The sequence below is a fragment of the Ursus maritimus genome, unplaced genomic scaffold (assembly GCF_017311325.1).
Source record: "Ursus maritimus isolate PB19 unplaced genomic scaffold, ASM1731132v1 scaffold_3, whole genome shotgun sequence".
NCBI classification, from domain to species: domain Eukaryota; kingdom Metazoa; phylum Chordata; class Mammalia; order Carnivora; family Ursidae; genus Ursus; species Ursus maritimus.
The window spans coordinates 23,343,832-23,364,910 of NW_024425563.1; the positions used below are offsets into that span (position 1 = coordinate 23,343,832).

The 21,079-nt window shown below is 50.1% G+C and overlaps 1 long non-coding RNA gene across 4 annotated transcripts in view; it reads right to left on the reverse strand.

The window, feature by feature from the left end:
- The window catches only part of LOC103676630, a 22,098-nt gene extending 1,901 nt beyond the window's left edge, over positions 1-20,197 (reverse strand). Inside the window, exons 1-6 of one of the 4 annotated variants that reach the window (XR_005838518.1) lie at positions 19,909-20,197; positions 14,070-14,180; positions 13,410-13,564; positions 3,016-3,135; positions 1,786-2,286; positions 921-970 (exon numbers count right to left, since the gene is read on the reverse strand). This is a non-coding gene — a long non-coding RNA (uncharacterized LOC103676630). Of the gene's footprint in view, positions 1-920; positions 971-1,785; positions 2,287-3,015; positions 3,169-13,409; positions 13,565-14,069; positions 14,181-14,286; positions 14,721-19,908 lie in introns of those variants that run through there. The other 3 variants (XR_005838517.1, XR_572173.2, XR_572174.2) reach the window with 3 other exon arrangements.
- Between the last annotated feature and the right edge of the window lie 882 nt (positions 20,198-21,079).

Here is a 21,079-nt window from a genome sequence, read left to right on the forward strand (position 1 = left end):
CTGATGTGGGGCTCAATCCCATAACGCCGGGATCACGCCCTGAGCCGAAGGCAGACGCCCAACCGCTGTGCCACCCAGGTGCCCCTATTATTTTATTTTTAATAAAATATTATTTTATTTTTTTAATTCAAAAAAGGACAAAGAGATATGAAAACTCTGTCTCTTCTCAGTCCTCCCTCTTTCCCTCGTAGCAACTGTTGTTACCAGTTTCTGGTGTGTCCTTCTATGGATATTCACGTTCTATCCTTCATCTGTTTGCTTAAAAAAAAAAAAAAACCCACACAAATAATGTCATAGCAAACACACTACTCTTCCTGTCCCTTGTCTTGAAATTTTTTTATTTTGGCGAACTTCAAATCTCTGTAATACACTTACAAGAAAACATGACCTAACAAATCCCCACGCACCCATCATCCAGCTTCAACCATTATTAATCTCACTTTTTCCATTTACTATATCCAGAATATCACTTCTTACCAGTGTATGTATACCTTAATGATCTCAAACATAATCTCTTACCAGCACACACAGAGCTGTGCCCATCTTTTTAAAGGCATATGTCTCATCTTATGGATGCACTGTCATTAATCTAACCATATTGTTGCATACATGATGTTTGAATCCATAGATTTAATTAAATGAATTAATATTTCATGTAATTACATTTCAACACAAACAAATATAGTGATTTAAGTATACTTACTGGGGCGCCTGGGTGGCACAGCGGTTAAGCGTCTGCCTTCGGCTCAGGGCGTGATCCCGGCGTTATGGGATCGAGCCCCACATCAGGCTCCTATGCTATGAGCCTGCTTCTTCCTCTCCCACTCCCCCTGCTTGTGTTCCCTCTCTCACTGGCTGTCTCTATCTCTGTCAAATAAATAAATAAATAAAATCTTTAAAAAAAAAATAAGTATACTTACCTATGTGTGAGTATGTCTGTGGGAGAAATTCTGATAATTCCGTGGCAGCACTGTTGAGTCAAAGGGGATGTACATTCAAATACAAATACACGGCCAAGTTACATTCTGTAGAGATTGCACAATTTACATATGCAAATAACTACAAGTAACAGGGACTTTCGCATGAACAGCGTTTGGTTATCTCTTATAACCAGAAGCCTGGAGGAGGGCAGGTGCCGTAGGAGCTCAGTGACGTCATCAAGGCTCCTGCTCCTTCTAAACATGCCTGGATCACAGGCACAAAGATGTACGTATGAACAGATTTTGTTGGTTCAGTTACAGTTTTTCTGACTAAGAGATTCACACATAAATGTTCCATTTCCTCATCTGACTGTGCTTTGTTTGACTCTGTAATAAAATTCAGAAGCAAAACTTAAGAAGAAGAAGAAGAAGAAGAAGAAGAAGAAGAAGAAGAAGAAGGAGATGAAGAAGAGGAGGAGGAGGAGGAAGGGGAAGAAGAAGGAGAAGAGGAAGAAGAGGAAGGGAATCCTGCTCCTTCTGATCTTCTATTCTTCCATTGTGTCCTTGTGCTTTATTGCTTCACAGTTGCAAGATAGATCCTACCCCTTCAGGCATCATGTCCTCACATGATTGCCCAGTAAGACAGAGGCAAAAGGTTTTCTTTTCTTGAAATTCTGTTTCAAGTTGGGGCAGGGAAGTCACATTTTCCCTTATTTCTCATTGACCAGAACTGGGACTTACGCCCACCCCTAGACCAATCACTGCCATAGTAGAATGTGATTGCCATGACTGATTTAGACCAATCATAAGTCTCCCCCTGGGGCTGAGGCGGATCGAGGTGGATGAAGGAAAGCTCTGTCCTCACCTGAAAGAATTAGGGTTCCATGAGCTTGGAAGGAGAGTAGAAATGGCTCTTGGGTACACAACAGATAGCGCTTGCTGTATCCAGCTCTGGTGTGTTATCAAGCTTCTGATAGACTTGATTTATTATTAAATGGTAAAACTGAAAAATCTTTTTTGTTTGGGCCCTGACAACCTTCACAAAAAAAAAAAAAAAGGTAATCTAGCATTTTATATTTGAATATTGCTTTTTCTTTTTCAAAGCACTTCTATGATCCCATTTGATTTTGACAGCAACCCACAGAAAGAGGTGGGGCGGGTCTCATTTCCGTGTTACAGGCCTGAGCTTCAGAATGATCAAAGGACTTGCCCAGCAAGTGGTGTCATTGGATGCCACAGCTGTCAGTCAAGGTGGCCCCTGTAGTTCTGCGCTGATGTCAGCCAAGAGCTGCCTGCTGGCAAGGGTGCGCTGGGTCTGAAGGTGGCCTCACAGAGCCCAGTGCTTTGCAGAGCCCCTGGTGGTGCCCTGTTGAGGGAGAAGAAAGGCAGACAACGGTTAAATCTCTGTTCTGACTTTAGGTAGCCCTAAGAAGCTTCTCTAGAATGAAATAGGCCTTACCAGCTACATTGAAGAGGAGTCGAAACAGACCTATAAATTGGACTGTAAAAGCAACTGGATACTTCAGTCAAATAATAGGTCTATTAAATAACATTCATATTAAATATGTGTATGGGAGGCAGACTGGATTGGTTCTTTTGGTATGTACGTGACCCCTTACGGGGGCTCCCCAAGGGCAAAGACCATATCTTCTTCACCTCACTGCCCCCAGCCCTGACACAGCACCTGCTACGTGGCAGGCGTTCTCCAATGCCTGTGAGATGCGTGTGTGCTCTAAGTTACTTCTGCTGATGACTGATGTTCCCCCTGTTATCATGTCAGAGGACCCTGGTTATTTCTACATAGAACCAACCAAAAAGTATAATCAATCAATTGATCAATCAATCAGTTGATTACGAATTTGTCTATATTTCTGTCTGCATCATGAGCATGTAAGTTCCATGAGGGTCAAGACTAGGTCTGCTCAGTCCCAGCTCAGGACCTGATACAGAGTAAGGGCTCTGTAAACTGTGAAAAAGAATTCTGAGCAAGTGTTTGTTTCCTAATTTTAGCAGTGGGCTCATAGTGGGCCCTCAATAAATACCCATGGATTATCCATTGCTGACTGTGAACAACAGTGACTTCATGAAAACATACCTCTTGCAGGTTGGGGTGAAGTGAAGCAGGGCTGGAGAGCCAGCCAGTGTCCCAGGTGGACATACAGCCCACCACGAGGTCTGCTACCTCCCATGGGATCACATCTGAAGGCCAGGTCAGCTGGAGGAGAGACTCAGGGAGAGAGATCAAATCCTTTACAAAAGAAGGTAAAGAGGGGCTGGATTTTCAGAGGACCTTGATAGAATGGGAGCCATTAAAGGCAGCATGTGAAGGGTTCACATGGCCAAGTCACCATGTGGGGAGATTCAACTGGCAGAGAAATATAGGAAGGATTGCAAGGAAAACACTAAAATTGAGGAGACAAATTAGAAAAGATTTTTTCCCCCATTTGTTCATTTATTCACTTAACCAGGAAACACATACAGACAGCATACATATGCTGGGCCCTGGGCTAGATCCCGGAGATGAAAAAATGAGTAAGATTCTCGGACCTCTGCAATAGTTCTGGAGCCTGTGTGGGGTGTGGGGTGACAGGAGAAGAGCCAAGAGACATTTTGAAGACCAGAACACCAGTTCTGAATGACCAACCCTAGGAGGGAAAAGCAGCCTTGATTCCATAAGCCTACTAGTCAGTGACGGTGTTGCGGTCAGAGAAGAGGAGAATGGGAGGTACCCGGGCGTGGAGGGGAGAGAGCAGGCTGGGGCCACGGTGCTTGTGACCGTGACTGTTTGGAAAATCTGGTTGCAGATGTCTGGCAGTGAATTGGGGGCTGGAGTCCACGTGAGGGGCCAAGGATGGACACGTGGTTCCAGGCATCATCTTCAAAGACAGGAAAGACATGGGGTTGTGGGGAGCAGGAGGCTGGAAACTGTGAAATACTCTGTAATCTGTAAGGTTCCAGTGGTGTGCAGTGGGGGCGTGTGTGTGTGAAAGAATAGGGGCTGCTGGGGTAAAGGTCAGGAGGAGCTCGGAGGAAGCCCCACAAAGTAGAGGGTGTCCTGGAGCTCAGCAGTCTACAGAGGGTCGGGGGAAGAGCCCTGGGAAGGGCACAGTAAGAACAGTACCGCCACTGCCCCCTGCCTTTAATTATTTAATTGCCCAAATAATCATGTTCACTGCAGAAAATCAGAAAATGCAAAGAAGCAAAGCCACGAAAAAAGCCATCCCTAATCCCCGCCACGCTGAGATAACCCTGTTAATATGGTTGTGCTGATTTGCCCAGACGTGGTAACAGCCTCTTCCATCCTGGGCTGGAATCCAGCCTGGAAACTCTAAAGAAAGAAATGACAGCCAAGAGGTCGACTCCAACAGGCTCGCGCTCTGGGCTGCATGCTCTTTCTCTCCTCCCAGCTGGAGTGGAAGGACTCGGGCCACAATCCTTTGTAGAGCTGGACCCTCCCCAGGAACCTGGGGACTGAACAGGCTGGGAACATGCTGCAGAGAGACAGCGAGAAGCCTTGGGGCCCAGGAGAAGGCTGAGCACGGATGCACCCTGCGGCTTCCAGAGTCTTCAGCGCAGGGTGGGTCCCTGAAGGAGGTGCTTTACCAGGCTCCTTGCAGAATCGTCTGTAGACCTGTCTCCAGCAGCTGGAGGCTGGCTCGGGAGGACACACCCCCTTCCCCTGCCGTTAGATTAGCAATTATGCTGGGTGTGCAGCACCTCCTCAGGGACCCTTGAGGAATTCAGTCTTCCAGGAACAATCTGGAACAATTCAAAATCACCATGGAAACATGACTGGCGACATCGATTGTCTGCCAGAGGGCCTGTGTGGCATGGTGTCTCTGAGGGCTGGCCTTAGGGCCACACTGCCCGGGGTTGAATCCTGACTCTGCCATTTATTAGCACACGCTTTGGGGTAAGTCACTCAGCCTCCGTCTACCCCAGCCTCCTGGTTTGTGACGAGAGCGTTGCAGTGCCGGCTCATAGGGATGTTGTGAGCGCAGCTTGTGCTCCTTCAGGCAAAGCACTCGGATACCACTCTACAAATGGTACTTATTAACGAGCGCAGGGCCATTCAGAGCACACTGCACGGTGGGGTCAGTGTGGAAGGCTCCCTGAAGAAGGCTCCGGGTTTGTACGGGCTGAGCAGTAGGGGAGAGAAGGAGTTCAAATGTGCTTGCTCAGCTGAATGGAACAAAGTGACCAGAAAATCCATGCATTCTGCCTCGATGGGACTCGCGGGCCTGAGTCCTGGTTTGTCCCATCGTGGCCTGTCGTGAGGCTGAAGGGCGGGAAGACCTGCGTGCCCAGGGCTGAGGCAAGGCTGCCAAGCACATTTCTGCAGGACGTTGCATGAGTGGGGTTGCTGCGTGGCACCGTGCGTGGCTAAGCAGCATGGTCTAGCATCCAGGAGCTCTGGAGGACCCTCCTGGGCTGGGCCTGCTCCCAGAAATGTGGCTCCCTAGCACCTGGCCCCTGCCTGGGCATGTCTTGTCCTGTGCCCAGGAAGATGTCACTTTATTACACTTGAAAAATTGGGTATCTTTTACTCTGATTATACAAGTAATAAGCCTAGAAAACATCCACAGAAGATACTTTAAATTTCTGATAATTCCCCTACCCTGGAATCACCAATGTTCTATATTTTTTATGCATGACTTTTCCCTCCTTCTTGTGTCTTCCTAGATGTGCACAGATACTTTTTGCTATCACGAATACGATCAACCAATGCATATTATTTTGCAATGCGATATTTTCCATTGTTTTCAACTTTCTTTTCATGTCGTTAAGTATTCTTCCATAATGTACTTTATGATGCTAGCATTGTGCAACTTATGCCATAAATTATTTGACCTATCTCTTATGGTTGAAAATTTAAATCCTTTTTGATGATTTTTTTTCCATCTCATAAACAAGGCTCTCATGCATAATCTTGTAGATAAATATTTCACATATTCACGCTTACTTCCTTGGGATCATTCCTAAAGCCTGGGCGAGCAGGTATGCCTATTCTAAGGCCTTGGATACCTACTGCTAGGCTCCCCAGATGAGGCCGCTTTCCTACCCGTGCGCCTGAGAAGGCCAGGTAGGGAGCTGGGCAGATACCAACAAGCACCTTAGAAACTCCCCCACGGCAAAGGAAAGTGGCTGGGACAAGGAAAGTGGCAGAAAGTCGTGTCAGCTGATGTAAAACCAAAAAACGTCGCTGTCCCTTGAGAGCCAGGTAAGCTGATGACAACTGGTGGAATCTGAGGGACTCCGTAGACGTGAGTGTGGTGCCTCAAAGAGAAAGGACTCAGGAAAGACACTTTCCAGCTCAAAACCTGCTTGTAGCTTTCAAGGGAGCCCCAGCTTTGCTCACGCCTCTAGACAGTGCTCTGTCTATCCCAGCAGACAGAGCTCCCCAAGGGCAGGGACGTGTCTGTCCACCTCTGCATGCCCACAACCAGTCTGGGGGCTGGAAAATGTTTGACATGACAAACTCCACCCCAACTCACAGCCTCTCTATTTGCTTGTCCTGCATTTTCAGGTCAAGGTCGAGGCAGCTGGCACCCACTTTACTGCCAGCAGAGTGTCTTTCCTGGAGGCTGCTTGAGCAATATGTACCAAAGGCCTTAAAATATGCACACCTTTCAAACAGCGGTTTCACCTGTAGGAGCACCCTAAGGTAATCCAAGGCCCCCAACGAACGGCCGGCCTGCCTTTCCCATCTATTTCCTATCGATTCTCTCTATACCCCCTTCACTCACATCGTGTCTCCATTCACATCTTAGGCATCCTTGCCATTGGCAGGAAGGCATTTCCGGCCGCATGAACTCCGCTCTGCTCCTTCTCAAAGCAGTTACAAATGCGACCTCCTCTAGCGCGGGGCCCTGACCCTAGCCGCCGGCTTTCCCACTGCCTTAGGGTCACTTACGTGCGTGGCTTACTGGAACTTCCAAACCACAATCTATTTGAGGGTAGACAGGCAGAATCCACATCTATTTTATCTTCGTCCTTCTCTACACCTGGCAGAGCCCAGTTCCCCCAGCAGGTTCAGGACCCGGGCAGCGTGGATGCGAGCCACACCTGCTCGCGCGAGCTTGTTGGCATCGGGCACGAGCTGTGCAAGCGCGCACCCTTCGCAGGCGCAGCCGTACTTTCAACCTCAGTTTTCAGGTTTTCGATCTAAAATTTAGCTGAGCAAATGGAGGCTGGCATGGGTGAGGGGCACTGACCAGAGGCACACAAATTGTGTAGAACCCACAGGATCCGATTTTAAGTTTGAGGCTCATTTCCTGAGGCAAGCTGCTCCATATTTTGGAATACAAATACGATTCTTTCTTTCTTTCTTTTTTTTTTTTTTAAAGATTTTATTTATTTATTCGACAGAGATAGAGACAGCCAGCGAGAGAGGGAACACAAGCAGGGGGAGTGGGAGAGGAAGAAACAGGCCCATAGCAGAGGAGCCTGATGTGGGGCTCGATCCCACAACGCCGGGATCACGCCCTGAGCCAAAGGCAGATGCTTAACCGCTGTGCCACCCAGGCGCCCCCAGAGAGGGTTTAATGAACCGAAATTCGATTCAGAAGTGCCAGCACCATGAGATGGGGCTTTTAGAGATAAGGAGCCACCGTCATGGCCTCCCCAAAGGCTGGGAGGACAGAGGCCCTGGCATCCTAGGTTCCTCATCTCAAAATCTGTGCCTTTTTGCTAATAAAAACTGAATTTGCATCGGTAGAACAGTTAATTACTGAGAGTAAATTTGCAAGAGGGAGAGTTACTGAGATATGTAACCCACGCTGTGCCCTTGTTCCAATGTTAAGAATGAGAAAGTCGAGGCTCAGAGAGGTTAATTAACTTGCTCGTAGTCGCCCAGCAGAGCCCCAATTCTAGTCCTGGCCAGTCTGACTGTAGTTAGGGTTCTTTCCCCGTCCAGGTGGTTCTGGCCCCGGCTGCATATCAGTGGCTTCCGGGGCCCAGGTCTCAACGGAGCCTAATAAAATCAGAATCACTAGGCTTGGTGCCAGCCATCCGTACTTTTTAAAAGCTCCCCAGGAGCTTTAATGAGCAGCCTGGTGGAGACGGCCTGACCCGTGCCACGCTGCCTCTCAGCCCTCACCCCGGGGCCTTCCCAGGGAGAGCCCTGATGGAAGTGACAGGGGCTCCCCCCCACCTCACCTTGGAACCACCCAGGAGCTTTTTAAGAGAGACGGCTGCCCTGGACACCACCACAGATCACTGAAGACAGGACCTCTGCCGTGGAATCTGTGCATTAAGCAGATGTATTTTTATTTATTTTTATTTATTTATTTATTTTTAAGATTTTATTTATTTATTCGACAGAGATAGAGACAGCCAGCGAGAGAAGGAACACAAGCAGGGGGAGTGGGAGAGGAAGAAGCAGGCTCATAGCAGAAGAGCCTGATGTGGGGCTCGATCCCAGATCGCCGGGATCATGCCCTGAGCCGAAGGCAGACGCGCTTAACCGCTGTGCCACCCAGGCGCCCCAAGCAGATGTATTTTTAAAGCCCCCAAGGCAGATAGAGAAAAGTGCAGCCAGTGTCGAGAATTAGTCCAGAGGCTTGAACCAAATGGCCTCTCCGGGGCCATGCCCTCAGGAACCCGGTGAGGGGATCTACCCTTCGTGGGATTCCTGGCCAGCTGCCCGCAGGAAGGACAAAGGCGAAAAGGATCGACATCCCACAATCCAGTGTGCAAAGACATCATTAAATGCTCAGGAAAAGTCTTACTCTCAAGTCAATTAAATGCTTCCCTGCAATAAATGCTTCCCTGCAAATTCGTTGACAAATTTACTTGACATAATCTTTCTTCACAGAAAAAGCAAAGTGCACTTTAGGCTTGGCATAGAAAAGTGATTTAAAAAATTTGTCATGAATGAGGTCCAGATGAATGAGGTTCACCATAGGAACAAAGGGAACTCGGCAGAAAGAGAGAACCGGAATCTGCAGCCTCCTCCGAGCCTCTATTGTGTGCAGACTTTGTATGCAAAGCGGGGAGGGAACTGCTGAATAGGATTGCGATTCTGGGGGGGAAACAAAAGATTATCAGTCAATGCAGGAAAGGGAGCTAGGCCAGGGCAAAGAGCTCCCGGAGGAGGGCAGGCTGCGGACTGGAGGACCCGGGCCAGCTGCCAAGGCTGTCCCCCAGTCTCCAGTTGACTTGACCCTGTTCCCTCCAGGTGACACTCAGGCTGAAAGTATCTCCTTGGCCTCCCTCCTCCTGATGGGCCCAGGCTGAGCCTTGCCTTGAGCTCTCTTTAGGAAAGTATGGGACAAAAAATCTCCCAACCCAATCAACCTCTCCACAGAGGTAGAAGAGAAAGAAAATAAGTTTTCTTATTGAATCAGCATTAAACCGGAATGGGTTGCACATTGCAGGCAATCTGCTAAAAGATGGCAGAGACGGAGAGAGAGACGTTTCCCTTTTATATAAGCAGCTACGACCCATCAGGTGAGAAAACTTGATAGCTCAACCTGGATTCCCCTGGCTTGGGGGCTGGCCATCTGTGTCTGCTAATTGCTTCTATTCAAAGAAAAATAAACTTCTCATCTCTTTATGACAAGAGCTGATTTTGCAACTTGAAGCCGAAGTTCGGGTGCCAGCCTCCCACAGAAACTAGGAGATGGGGGGCTGTCTTCCCAGATGATTGTGTTTCAGAGAAATGGTTCCTGGGTCCTGGGGAAAGGCAGGCCTGGGTCCTAAAGCTGGCAAGAGGCTTATGTAGCTTTTGAAAGATTTACTTCCATTTCAAAGAGACAGAGAAAGCATTTCCACTTACAAATTTTCTTAAGTATACGCTCTAAGACAAGGGAAAGGGGTGGGAGTGGGGAAGTCTTTGCCATTTTCTCAACAGGGAGGATTAAGCCTCTTCTTTTTTATTTCTATCTGCCCCACAGATCTCTGCTTTGCCCTCTGGGGGTGCCTGATGGGGAAGGGGTGTGAGTGTCAATAGTCTTAAACTGTATTAGATCTTGCGACCTGGGGAGGGAGCAGGGTGGACGGCGCTTGGGGAGTTTTCGGATTAGTCTAGGGTGTTAGCAGGGATGGGTGGTCGCTGATCCCCAGGTCCCTCTGCCTCCCTCAACTCGCTCCCTCGACTCTTTCTGTGCCCTGTGTCACCCTGCCCCATCCTCCCATCCCCAACATGATCTGGGTGGCTCTCAGCTCCCTGCTGGGGAGGAAGGCGGTTTGGGGCCCCTGGCCCGGTGGGGCTCCCAGGCTGTGGCGCTGGTCTGCCCGCCTGCCCCAGCCCAGCTCCTGCCTTCTGCTCCACTCCAGTGACTCTAACCCACTGCAAGCCGCAGCCAACTCTGCGGAAAGTTCAAATCTTTAGGGACTTCATAAATTAGGCTTCACTGCTAAGTATTCTCCAGAAAAAAAAATTGGGGAGTTGAGGGGGTTGCAAAGCACAGCACAATTACTGCTCACCCTTCTCCAGCTCCTACTGTTCACTTTGCCAGTAAGCCGCCAGAGCCTCCCAGGAGGGGGCGATGGGGCAGTGGGGTCGGTGGGATGCAGGGATTGCTAACGGGCTGAGGGGGTGAGGGGTGCTTCTGGGTCCAGAGGGGGGTTAGAGGGGAGGGAAGAACTGTTCTGATAGGCAAGGGCTATGACAGCATTTGGTTTGTGTTGGCAAATTTTGAGAGGACCTTGCAATTTTAGTGTGTGCTTGTGAGTGTGTGCTCTTTTGTATTCATGTCAGGAAATTTAGGTCAGGATCTTAAATTTCTGCACCCACATGTGTCTCTGAGCACGTTTCGTTGTGTCTAAGTGTCACATGTGTGTATGTGGGGGGGAGGTGTGTGTTCTTGCACTTGGTACAGAGGGGAGGTTTCCATGAGATCCCAGCTTGCGAGCCGCGGCTGTGGGGAAGTCCAGCGGTTTCTTGGTCCTAGCCAGTGACAGCAGAGAGGGAGGGTCCCTGACAGTGAGATGATGTATTGACAAGGCCTGGTCCTCATGGGACCGGGAAGCAGCCTCCACCTGCCTCTTCACATCCTCTAGGCTGTACCCTTATCTTCTGTTCCTTATGTTTCTGGCCCAAAACTTGGCTGCTGGGGCTGGGGGCCATAACTGCAAACAGGTCAACTCTCTCACACCTCCATGCTTTTGCTCCTACAGGTCCCTCTGTCTGGAACACCCTCCCCCCTTTTCCCTCATCTGGCTAAATTCTGCCCATCCTTCAGGAAGGTCACCTCCTACAGGAAGCCCTCTTCCACCACTCTGGGATGAGGAAGGAGTCCCTCTCCCCGAACTATGAGCATCTCACCCAGGACACGTGTCTGTTACAGCACTCGCCACACCCTATTAGACTCTACTGTCTGTGGGTCTGTCTCACCCGGGGCCAGAGAGCTCCTTGAGAACAGATCACATCTTTCATGCCTGGGTTTCTGTCCCCAGCACAGCTCTGGGCAGAAAGTGGGCTTGTGAAATGAATGGCTCTCCCCATACTTGCAATGCACTTCCCCATTCACCTAGCGCTTCACCTCCATTGTTCTCTGCTCATCCTCCCCGCAACCCAGGGTGAAGGGGAGGCAGACCTTGTCATTACTGATCCTGAGGTTGGACTGGTTAACAGCTCACGTCTCCCCACCACCTAAGTCCCTGTTCTCCAGCCTAAGAGCAGGCTTTCCTTTAGGGCGGGGCCCACAGAGAGAAGGTGGCTGTGATCCCTGGCAAGCAGGCTTCAGGGAGCTTTGCCCTAAAGCCCCAAGCCACTCACACACTGGTTGCTAAAAGACATGTATTGGGGGTGGGGGTGGCATAATGTTTTGAAAAATGGACGTGGGGATCGGCTCATGAATCTGGGCTCCTGGTCCCTTTGAGATGTCCCTGGCTTGGCTCCCCTCCTTTCTCCACATTCGAGCCCAGCGACCCACTCTTTTCTTTTCCCTGAGCAAGTGTATTCATTAGGGCTTTCCAGACAAACACAATCAAAAGGATGATATAGTGAGGAGTTGGCTCACGTGGTTATGGAGGCTGACAAGCTCAGAATCTGCAGGGTGAACCGGCAGGCTGGAGGCCCAGAAGGACAGACATTCCAGCTGGAGTCTGAAAGCCGTCTGTTGGAGAAATCTCTCTTACTTGGGGGATGGTTGGTCTTTTTGTTCTACTTAGGCCTTCGACTGATTAGGGGAGGCCCACCTACGTGAGAGAGGGCAATCTCCTTTTCTTCAAGTCTGCCGATTTAAATGTTAATCTCATCCAAAAAACACCCTCTCAGAAACCCCTCCCCCTCCCTGAATAAGGAAGGTGTGACCAACTCTCCAGGCACCTTGGCCCAGCCCGGTTGACACCTGAAATTAACAATCACAGCCAAGGATAGCTGGGGTCCCTGGGGCGCAGGGAAGGGGAGGCAAACTGCTGCGTGCCAAACGCCATTCCAGCTGTCTCAGCCCCCTTTATAATGAAGTAGGAGTCACATGGGAGGATGGATGGGTTGCTAGGTAGCTGGGGGGATAGAGAGGCAGGTAGATAGATAGGGAAAGACAGACACTAGTCCTGGTACCTAGTAACTTTCCAGTCAGCATTAGACTGACATTTGCAAAAATACAAAAGTAGAGAATGACAGAGCGGAAAAGTCAACTTACCCAACTCTTAAGTTTCCCCACGAGGAAATGATACCCAGAGCAGAGGAGCGATTTCGTCAAGGTCCCCCCAGAATCACAGGGAGAGGCTCTGTGGCCTTCTAGCCTGACTGCCGGGACTAACCAGGAACCAGGCGTGTGGGATGTGTCGGCTAGGCCAGGTGGGGCTACCCTGCAGGAACCCCTAGCAGGCTTGTTGGGGTGTGACTCGGGCTGGTGGCGGAGCTCTGCTCCACGTCCTGCCCTGGTGTGTCCGCATGTGGCCTCTGTGGCCACCGGGGCGACACCGAGAGAGCCGGTATGTCCGAGGCCCTTCCTCCAGGCTTCAGTCCGGAGACAGCACCTGGCAGCTCTGCTCTCAGCCACACGGAGAGCCTCGTGGAGCCGAGGGCCGGCAATGTGGGGGGCACATGGGTATAAGCGCTTTGGACACAGGGTGCTTTGCGATCTCTTTGTCAGGACCCCAGTGTTTCCTTTCCTACCTCTTGGAGCCAAAGGAATTGCCCCAGGGTATCTCAGCGCCCCAAGAATCTCGCTCCAGGGGGTCCCATCTCACAGGGCACGGGACATCTTTGCCCGCCGCTGAAGGCGGAGTGGTTTGTGTAGCTGAGGATTTGAGGGAACATTCCCGTCATCCCTTCCATCTAAACAAATGGAGCCGGAGGAGCGGGATCTGCCCGCAGTCTCGGGCCTCCCTCTGGCCCTTCGGCCTGGACCCTTTACCCCCACTGTGGCCCAAGCTCACGAGCATCGCCCCAGGGTAACGCTGTGTCTGATCCCCCCTCACTGCTCGTTCACTCATCGTTAGAACATTGGCTGTCGGTGTTTTCAGGCTTTTACATCTAGTCCCTTCCCAGGTGGGGTTTCTTAATAAGTGTTTGTCAAGCATTAGAGCACTTACCAGAACTCCGTGGGTTCCCATCACCAGTGCCTCAGGCATCATCTGGGTCCTCCGAGGTCCCTCGCCTTGCTTACAACACACCGGTCACCAGATAGCTGGGCTTGAATTGCATGATTGCCTGAAAGCGTTAGGAACTGAAGTGTGCTTTTCTTCTCCTTTTAAAAAAGATTTTATTTATTTATTTGAGAAAGAGAGAGTGAGAGAAAGAGAACGAATCAGGGGAGAGGCAGAGGGAGAAGCAGACTCCCTGCTGAGCAGGGAGCCCAACGCGGGGCTCGATCCCAGGACCCTGGGATCATGACCTGAGCCGAAGGCAGACACTTAACCAAGCGAGTCACCCAGGCGCACCTGGAGTGTGCTTTTCTAATGGCATTGGTGTTCTTTCAGTAAGTTAAAATAGAGCTTTTTGTTAAAATAATCAAAAACAAAGAAGAAAAAATATATTAAAATAGGCTATGCGGTTGGGGTTCAATGCAAAGAAATGGCGGCACTGAGGCGTGAACCGGCATCTGCGTTACTAGTGCTGCTGTCCTTTAGCTCGTGTAATCCTGGTCCGCCTGCGGCTCAGGCAGAATTCATCGACCCTGATTAAACTTTCTTAGCTGTGTGCCAAAGCTGATGGGATCTGTCAAGAGCCCTGGTAGGGAGCTTTTCTCCCACCTTGATCTCTGATGTTTAATTAAGGACCTCTCCTGGCCTCTTACAACTTCTCAGAAGAAGGCTTTGGTTTCTTGTGTTTTTGTTTGAGTCTTAGCCCTGTTTCCTTGTAGTCTGCAGGGAGAAAGAGAGAGAGTAAATTATAGTAACGTGTGATATTTCCAGAATATTCGAAACTTGAGACTGCCTTTTTCTGAATCAGCAGGAAGATTTTCCTTACCTGAATTCCTTTCTCAGTCTCAGCTCTCGGCTGAGTTAGTTATCTGCCATCTGCACGGAAAGGTCCCTTGGCAACCAGGTCCCTGATAAGGTTAGATTTTAAACTGACCCCTCTTGTCATTTGACTCTGCGAAGCCTGCTCTTTGGTAAGTATAAAGCAGGCCATCCCAGAGCATGGCTTTGAAAGTACTTCTAACCCGAAGGTGACACAGAGCGAAATCTCTGAGCATCCCTGTGCGCTCAGCGTGATCCCGGGGACGCGAAAACAGAAAAGGGCTCACAGTCATTTTTCAGTCTGACCTGGGGAGTCAGACACGAAGCAGCAGGTCCCAAAGGTGGCAGCTCATTAAGTGTGACTCCGTGAGGCAAACTCCCCTGGGTTCAGACCAACGGTAAGGGCAGCCGTTTCCCGCTGCACACCTCCTTCTCCCATCTGGGTCAGGGCAGGCTTTGTTTTCTATTCCCTGTCGGGTCGCAAGTGCCCTGGCTCCCGGTGAAGGACCCGAGAGCCCTGAGGCGAGCAGGTTGGGGTTCAGTAAAACCACAAAGCCGAGCTGTCCCACAGCCAGTGCGGTGAGGAAGATAAAGATGTCAGGAAGGAGCGCTGCTGGGCTTTGCTACACCCTGGCTGGGGTCATTTGGGGGAGGGGGGCTTCAACCTGTTTAATCCCAGGTGTTTGGGAAGGCTTGGAGAAGCCTTTGGCACGAACAGAGCCCACACAGTCTACAACGCAGGTGGCTTGTGTCCTGTTTTTTTCTGCTTACTGGCCAGTTTTGCAGTGCAAGACACCTTTCCATAATTCCCCTTAGAAAAGCTGGACCAGGGGCGCCTGGGTGCCTCAGTCAGTTGAGCGTCTGCCTCTTGATTTCGGCTCAGGTCGTGGTCTCAGGGTCCTGGGATCGAGCCTGGCATCGGGCTCCGCACTCAGCAGGGAGTCTGCTTAGGATTCTCCCTCTGCCCCCTCCCTGCTCCCAAATGATCTCTCTCTCTCCAGAATAAATTAATAAATCAAAAAGGAAGGAAGGAAGGAAGGAAGGAAGGAAGGAAGGAAGGAAGGAAGGAAGGGAGGGAGGGAGGAAGGGAGGAAGGAAGGAAAAAAAGCCGAACCAAGTTGATTAATAAAGTTACTCAGCGCCATTCTTGTCAAAAGGGTCCAATTCATGCCTCGGTCCTGTGGCCACAACTGCTCTGAGGGGTGATGTGAAAGCGGCTTGTGGGAAGTGAGTAGATAGCAATCGTTAATGTTTATTGAGTGCTTGCTGAGAACCAGGCTCTTTGTGAAACCTTTACTTCGTTCTAATTTATTAAGACAGACGGTGCTCTCTGGAGGAGCAAATCCTCATCCTGTTGGGGAACAATCAGGAGAGAGAAGAATTCCACTGGGGGCAGGTCTGGGTGCCAAGAGGGGCCCTCCTAGCCAGATAACCTGCTCCTCCCCCAGTGGGTCACCTGGAGAGGAAAGACCCTCCCCTCCCAGGTACACCCCCCACCCTCACCCCCGCCAGGCCCAGCGGGCTTGGCTCCCCTCCACGCTGCACCCCAGGCTGCCGGAGCTTTAGGAAGCATGGCTCATGGAGCCTTATGCTGTGGGCTTGCTGTTACGTTATCTTGTTTTCTCCTCACTATAATCCTGTAAGGAAGGGTAGTATTTTTGCCCCCATTTGACAGATGAAATCAGAGACACAGAGGGGTTGAAAGTTTGCCCCCAGTCCTACAGCTAGAGGCTGACAGAGCGGAGTTCTCCCGGGCTCAACCTCTGTCTCCGGGCCACGGTCATCTGCCCATGTGCGGGCTTAGCCTAAGGGACTCTACCCTTTGGCCTCACAGCTGGGTCCCTGGGACCATGGAGAATCTCAGGCAGGGCTGAGAGGGTCTGAAGAATTGTGGAAAGGTGTCTTACACTGCGAAATGGACCAAGAAGCAGACAGACAGAGAAAACAAGCCATCTTCTCGCAGCTCATGTCAGTGGGCTAGGCCTGCAGTGACAGAACCCCAGAGACTGGGTGCCACAAATAACAGACATTCGTATTCTCACAGCTCTGGACGCTGCAAGTCCAAGCCCAAAGTGCCAGCAGGGTCAATGTGTGGTGAGAAATACAGATGGCTGCGTACTCGCGGTGTCCTCACATGGCCTTTCCTCTGTGTGTGCACACCCCTGGTGTCCGTCTGTCTGCTCCTAAGGACACCCGTCCTATTGGATTAGGGCCCCACCCTTATGACCTTATTTAACTTCACCCTCTTAAAGGCCTTATCTCCAAATACAGTCACATCGGGGGTTGTGGCTCCACTGTGGGAATTTTGAGGGGACACCACGCAGTCTAAGCATAGATGCTTCAAAGCCCCGGTCCCTCCTGGCGCAGCCCCCACAGCATGGGTCCGGCAGGCGAGTCCCAGGTGTCAGCACCTCTCTGCAAGACTTGGCCGCTAGGGACCGCTCCGTGCAATCCACGGCCACGAAAAGACCACTGCTCCACCGGAGAATTCAGGAAGGCTTTTTACAGCGCTCCTGCCGACTCCTGCAGCTTTGTAAAACCCAACATTTACATGTAATTGTTTTCACATCAGCAAAGCTTTTCCATTTACCATCTCAACAGAGGGACTGAGGCCACAACCCCCTATCTGGTCAAAGTTCTTACCAATGTTACTTTTTTTTTTTAAGTTTTTATTTATTTGAGAGAGAGAGAGCATGAGAGAGACAGAGAAAGAGCCCAAGCAGGGGGGAGGGGTAGAGGCAGAGGGAGAAGCAGACTCCCCGCTGAGCAGGGAGCCCCACCCAGGCTCCATCCCGGGACCTTGGGATCATGACCTGAGCTGAAGGCAATTGCTTAACCGACTGAGCCACCCAGGCACCCTCAATGTTACATTTTTTTAGTCCTCATCACTGTCTAAGGTTTTAGAAGGCTATGTTCCTCCCATATACAAGCTGATTTCTTTTATCCTACCCCTGGAATAGCTTTTCCAATGAATATTCATTTTTAAGAAAGATTTATTTATTTGAGAGAGAAAGTGCAAGAGGGAGAATGGGGGGAGGGGCAGACTGAGGGGGAAAGAGTGCAGACTCCGCACTGAGCGTGGAGCCCTATGTGGGGCTGCATCTCACAACCCTGAGATCACAACCGAGCTGAAACCAAGAGTCAGATGCTTAACCAACTAAGCCCCCCAGGCGCCCCATAGCTTTTCCAAGGAAAGAAATGGCTTTGCAAAAAGCCACGCATACCTGCTGGCCTGAGTAGGCTCAGTCAGGTAAGCTCCTGCTCTCAGCTCCAGTCGTGATCCCAGGGTCCTGGGATAGAGTCCTGCATGGGGCTCCCTGCTCAGTGGGGAGCCTGCTTCTCCCTCTGCCTGTCATTCCCCCTGCTCGTGTTCACTCTCTCTCTGATAAATAAATAAATAAATAAATAAATAAATAAATAAATAAATCTGTAAAAAAAAAAAGCCGTGCATACCTTGGTAAACTAGCTCTAGAAAGAACACGTCGTGCTTTGTTGGAACTGGGCACCTCTTTATTTTTCATTCCGCAAGGACTGTGGGGCATCAGCCACTGCTTCCTGTCTGACCTACTGCTGATGATGGGGTCATCAAGTCTTCCTTGGGCCCTGAGTGACTGTCTGCACACCATGTGTCGTGAATATGTCCAGGGAACTCCCACCCCAGAGTTAGAATTGAGAAACTCCTCGGGGCTCCATAGTAACTATGTTACTATGTTATATAAAACATTACATCAGTCATAATTCCAAGTTTGTGGCCGTGGTGTGACATCTCAGAGGGAAAGAGATCTGGGAGCAGACCTTGGAGATAAAGGGCTTGAAGGCATCATACTCCACCCAGTTAAATAGAAGTGGGAGTCATGGCAAGTTTTGGCTCAGGAACAGGATGGTTTTCAGAGTGACCAGTGTGGGGAGGGAAGGGATGATTCCCCCACGCCCTCCCCTGACCATGCCCCTGCTGCTGTATCAGGCCAGGCTTGGTGGGGAGCAGGAGGAGGCAAAGGGCCCCTCAATCCCCCCTCCTCCGCCCCATGTGTATTCTCCTCCTCTCCGTTCCTCTGCTTTCTGCTCTTCTGATTATTCCTGGGTCCTGGGTGAGCTAGCAAAGTGGGCATGACGGTACTAATCAGCTGATTTGAGAGAAGAGTTTAGTTCATTGGACGTTTGGGAAAGCCCTCGTGGGGCACCTTGCTTGGTAGGATAACAAGCTTCCATGAAGCTAACAGTCATACTAGCCTACACCCCGACCATACTCTTATTTTATATTCCAAAGCTATCAAGAATCACTTCTGCAGGTGAAATCCGCCTTTTCTCCGGCAACAGAAAGGCTAAATTGGAAATGGTATCTTTGGGGCCTCCTCTCTGTTCTAGAGCTTCTCTGAGCTCAGGGGAAGGTGGGCACAGATAACTTCACATGTCCTCAGGGCTCTCCATGACCTATCATGGCCTTTGAAACATCGGTAATGAATTAACTCTTCTCTTATACTCCTGTGGTCTCTGTTTACTTGTAGGCTTATTTTGAGGAATTAATGAAATTAAAATAATTTACAGTTGAACATCTATTCCGTGCGAAATACTGTGCTAGGCATTTTATAAATATTATTTCCAAACCTAATAACATCATGAGATAGGAATCATCGCTACTATTTTATAGATGAAGAAGCATTTTCACTATGTTATTATGTAATATAAAATATTGCATCAGTCAGCATAAAATTAGGTTGTGCTACAGTAACAAGCAACCCTAAAATCTTAGTGGCTTATAACAACCAAGTTTTATTTATTTATTTTTTTAAGATTTTATTTATTTGACAGAGTGAGAGAGAGAGAGAGCACAAGCAGGGGGAGCAGCAGGCATGGGGGGGGGAGGAGACTCCCCACTGAGCAGAGAGCCCAGCATGGGGCTCGATTCCAGGACCCGGGATCACAACCCGAGCTGAAGGCAGACGCTTAACCGACTGAGCTACCAGGCACCCCACAACCAAGTTTTAGGATATCCTCCCACGTGATGTGGAATTCACATGCATTGCAGTTGGCCGGGGGCTCGGCTCCACAGTCCCCCGGGACTCAGGCTGACGATGGAACAGCCACTGTCTGTTGCCAGCCCCCACGGTAGAGGGAGAGGAAGCTCTGGAGGGCCTAAAACCAGGACTTAAATGCCCCAGCACTGAACTGACACACATTGCTTCTACTCACAACTCATTGGCCAGAATATCACATAAATATTCCAAACCACAGCGGGGAGGAAATGCAAATCCCACTGGACAGCCAAGAACTGAAAGTTACACGGCGGCGGGTAGCATTGAAACCTGCCACGAGCGTCCGACACGGGACTTGGCACCTACATGCTCAATAAACATGATTTCACACCCCTTCCCCAACTCTGAGCAGCTCATGGTGAACTAGTGCTTTTTGGATCAAAAGACAGGCATAGCGAACAGGCCTTTCCTTTTGCACTCTGTTCAACGCTTCCTCCATTGCCTTGCGGCTGGGTCGTGGGATCCTGGCAGCCGTCCACATCTGGATCAGATTGTTCCGGGGCCCGGGTCTCCAGTGACTTGCTGTCTAACTATGTACCAGCAGTCTCTATCAGTCGTCCTCACACGCCACGTTGCATGTGATGGATGATACTCACATGCACGACACATGACAACCTCCCGTGGGCATCCGGGCTTGGCTCAGGGCTACAGGCACTCCCCGGCTGGGAGCTTTGAGTCCACCCCTTTTCCTTCCTTGTAGGGCAGGGCAGCAGAATGCAAGCGAGTGACGGGGCATTACCATAGGGATACACCGAATCTGTTCTAACCGACAAAAAAATTCACCAACCGTTTCAAAACCTCAGGAGTTCATTTGTCATAGCGAATTGCCTATGACACACCTTATAACTGCCCCGGACACGCAGCATGTCAGGACACCCCCCCCCCGCGGAGGAACTGGTCACGAAGATGCCAGTGCGACCAGTTGTGAAACGAACCATTGTGTCAGTTAACCTGTTGTTCTATCAACCCTGTGCCAAAGAATTGATTGGAGAGGACGTTTTGTCCACACTGACTGAACTGACTTGTGGTCTTGGCATTGTGTGCGCCCAGCCTGGGTATTAAGAATGTGAGCGTGACACCAAGTCACAGAATGTTAGACTGGAGGGAATCTCCAGAGACATTTTTCACGCATTCCCTTCATATTACAGATGAGGAAACCAGGCACAGCCAGCCTGGAAGATTTGCTGAGGGGCACGCAGCACAATTGTTAACTATTGTGTGTGTTAATGCAGGCACATCTTCCACAGCATTTTTAACATTTTCTGTAGCTATTTCAGAATCAAGAGGCTCAACTGAATGGTATTGCATATTTTCTAAAAGTAGACAAGAATTTGAGAAACACCCCGTGGTGCAATTGTTCATTGCTTAAACTTGCTGCTGACTCATTTGCCTTACACCACTTCTTTACCAACATCGGTCGTGGCGGCCGTCACTTACATTGGCTCTTTTTCTCCGCTGGGCCCATCCTCTCAGGCTGGGCTGGGAAACAGGATGTAGTGACGTCACCTCCGCCCATCGTCATTGGCTGGTGGACCAGGGCTCAGAGGTGAGGTCTCCGCTGGGACCTTCTTGGCACACGGGTGTCCTCCAGCCTGAAGTAAGCCACCTGTTGCCCAGGAGGGCGAGCTGTTTAGGGTCAAAAGAGTCTATGGAATAAGGAAGCCAAGGGTTTCGGGCTTCTTGTTTTTGAAAAGGGATACACACAGTACCCCCTACAAATAAACACTATTTAAAGTGTTGAGGGGGGAAAAAGTCCCATTCAAAAAT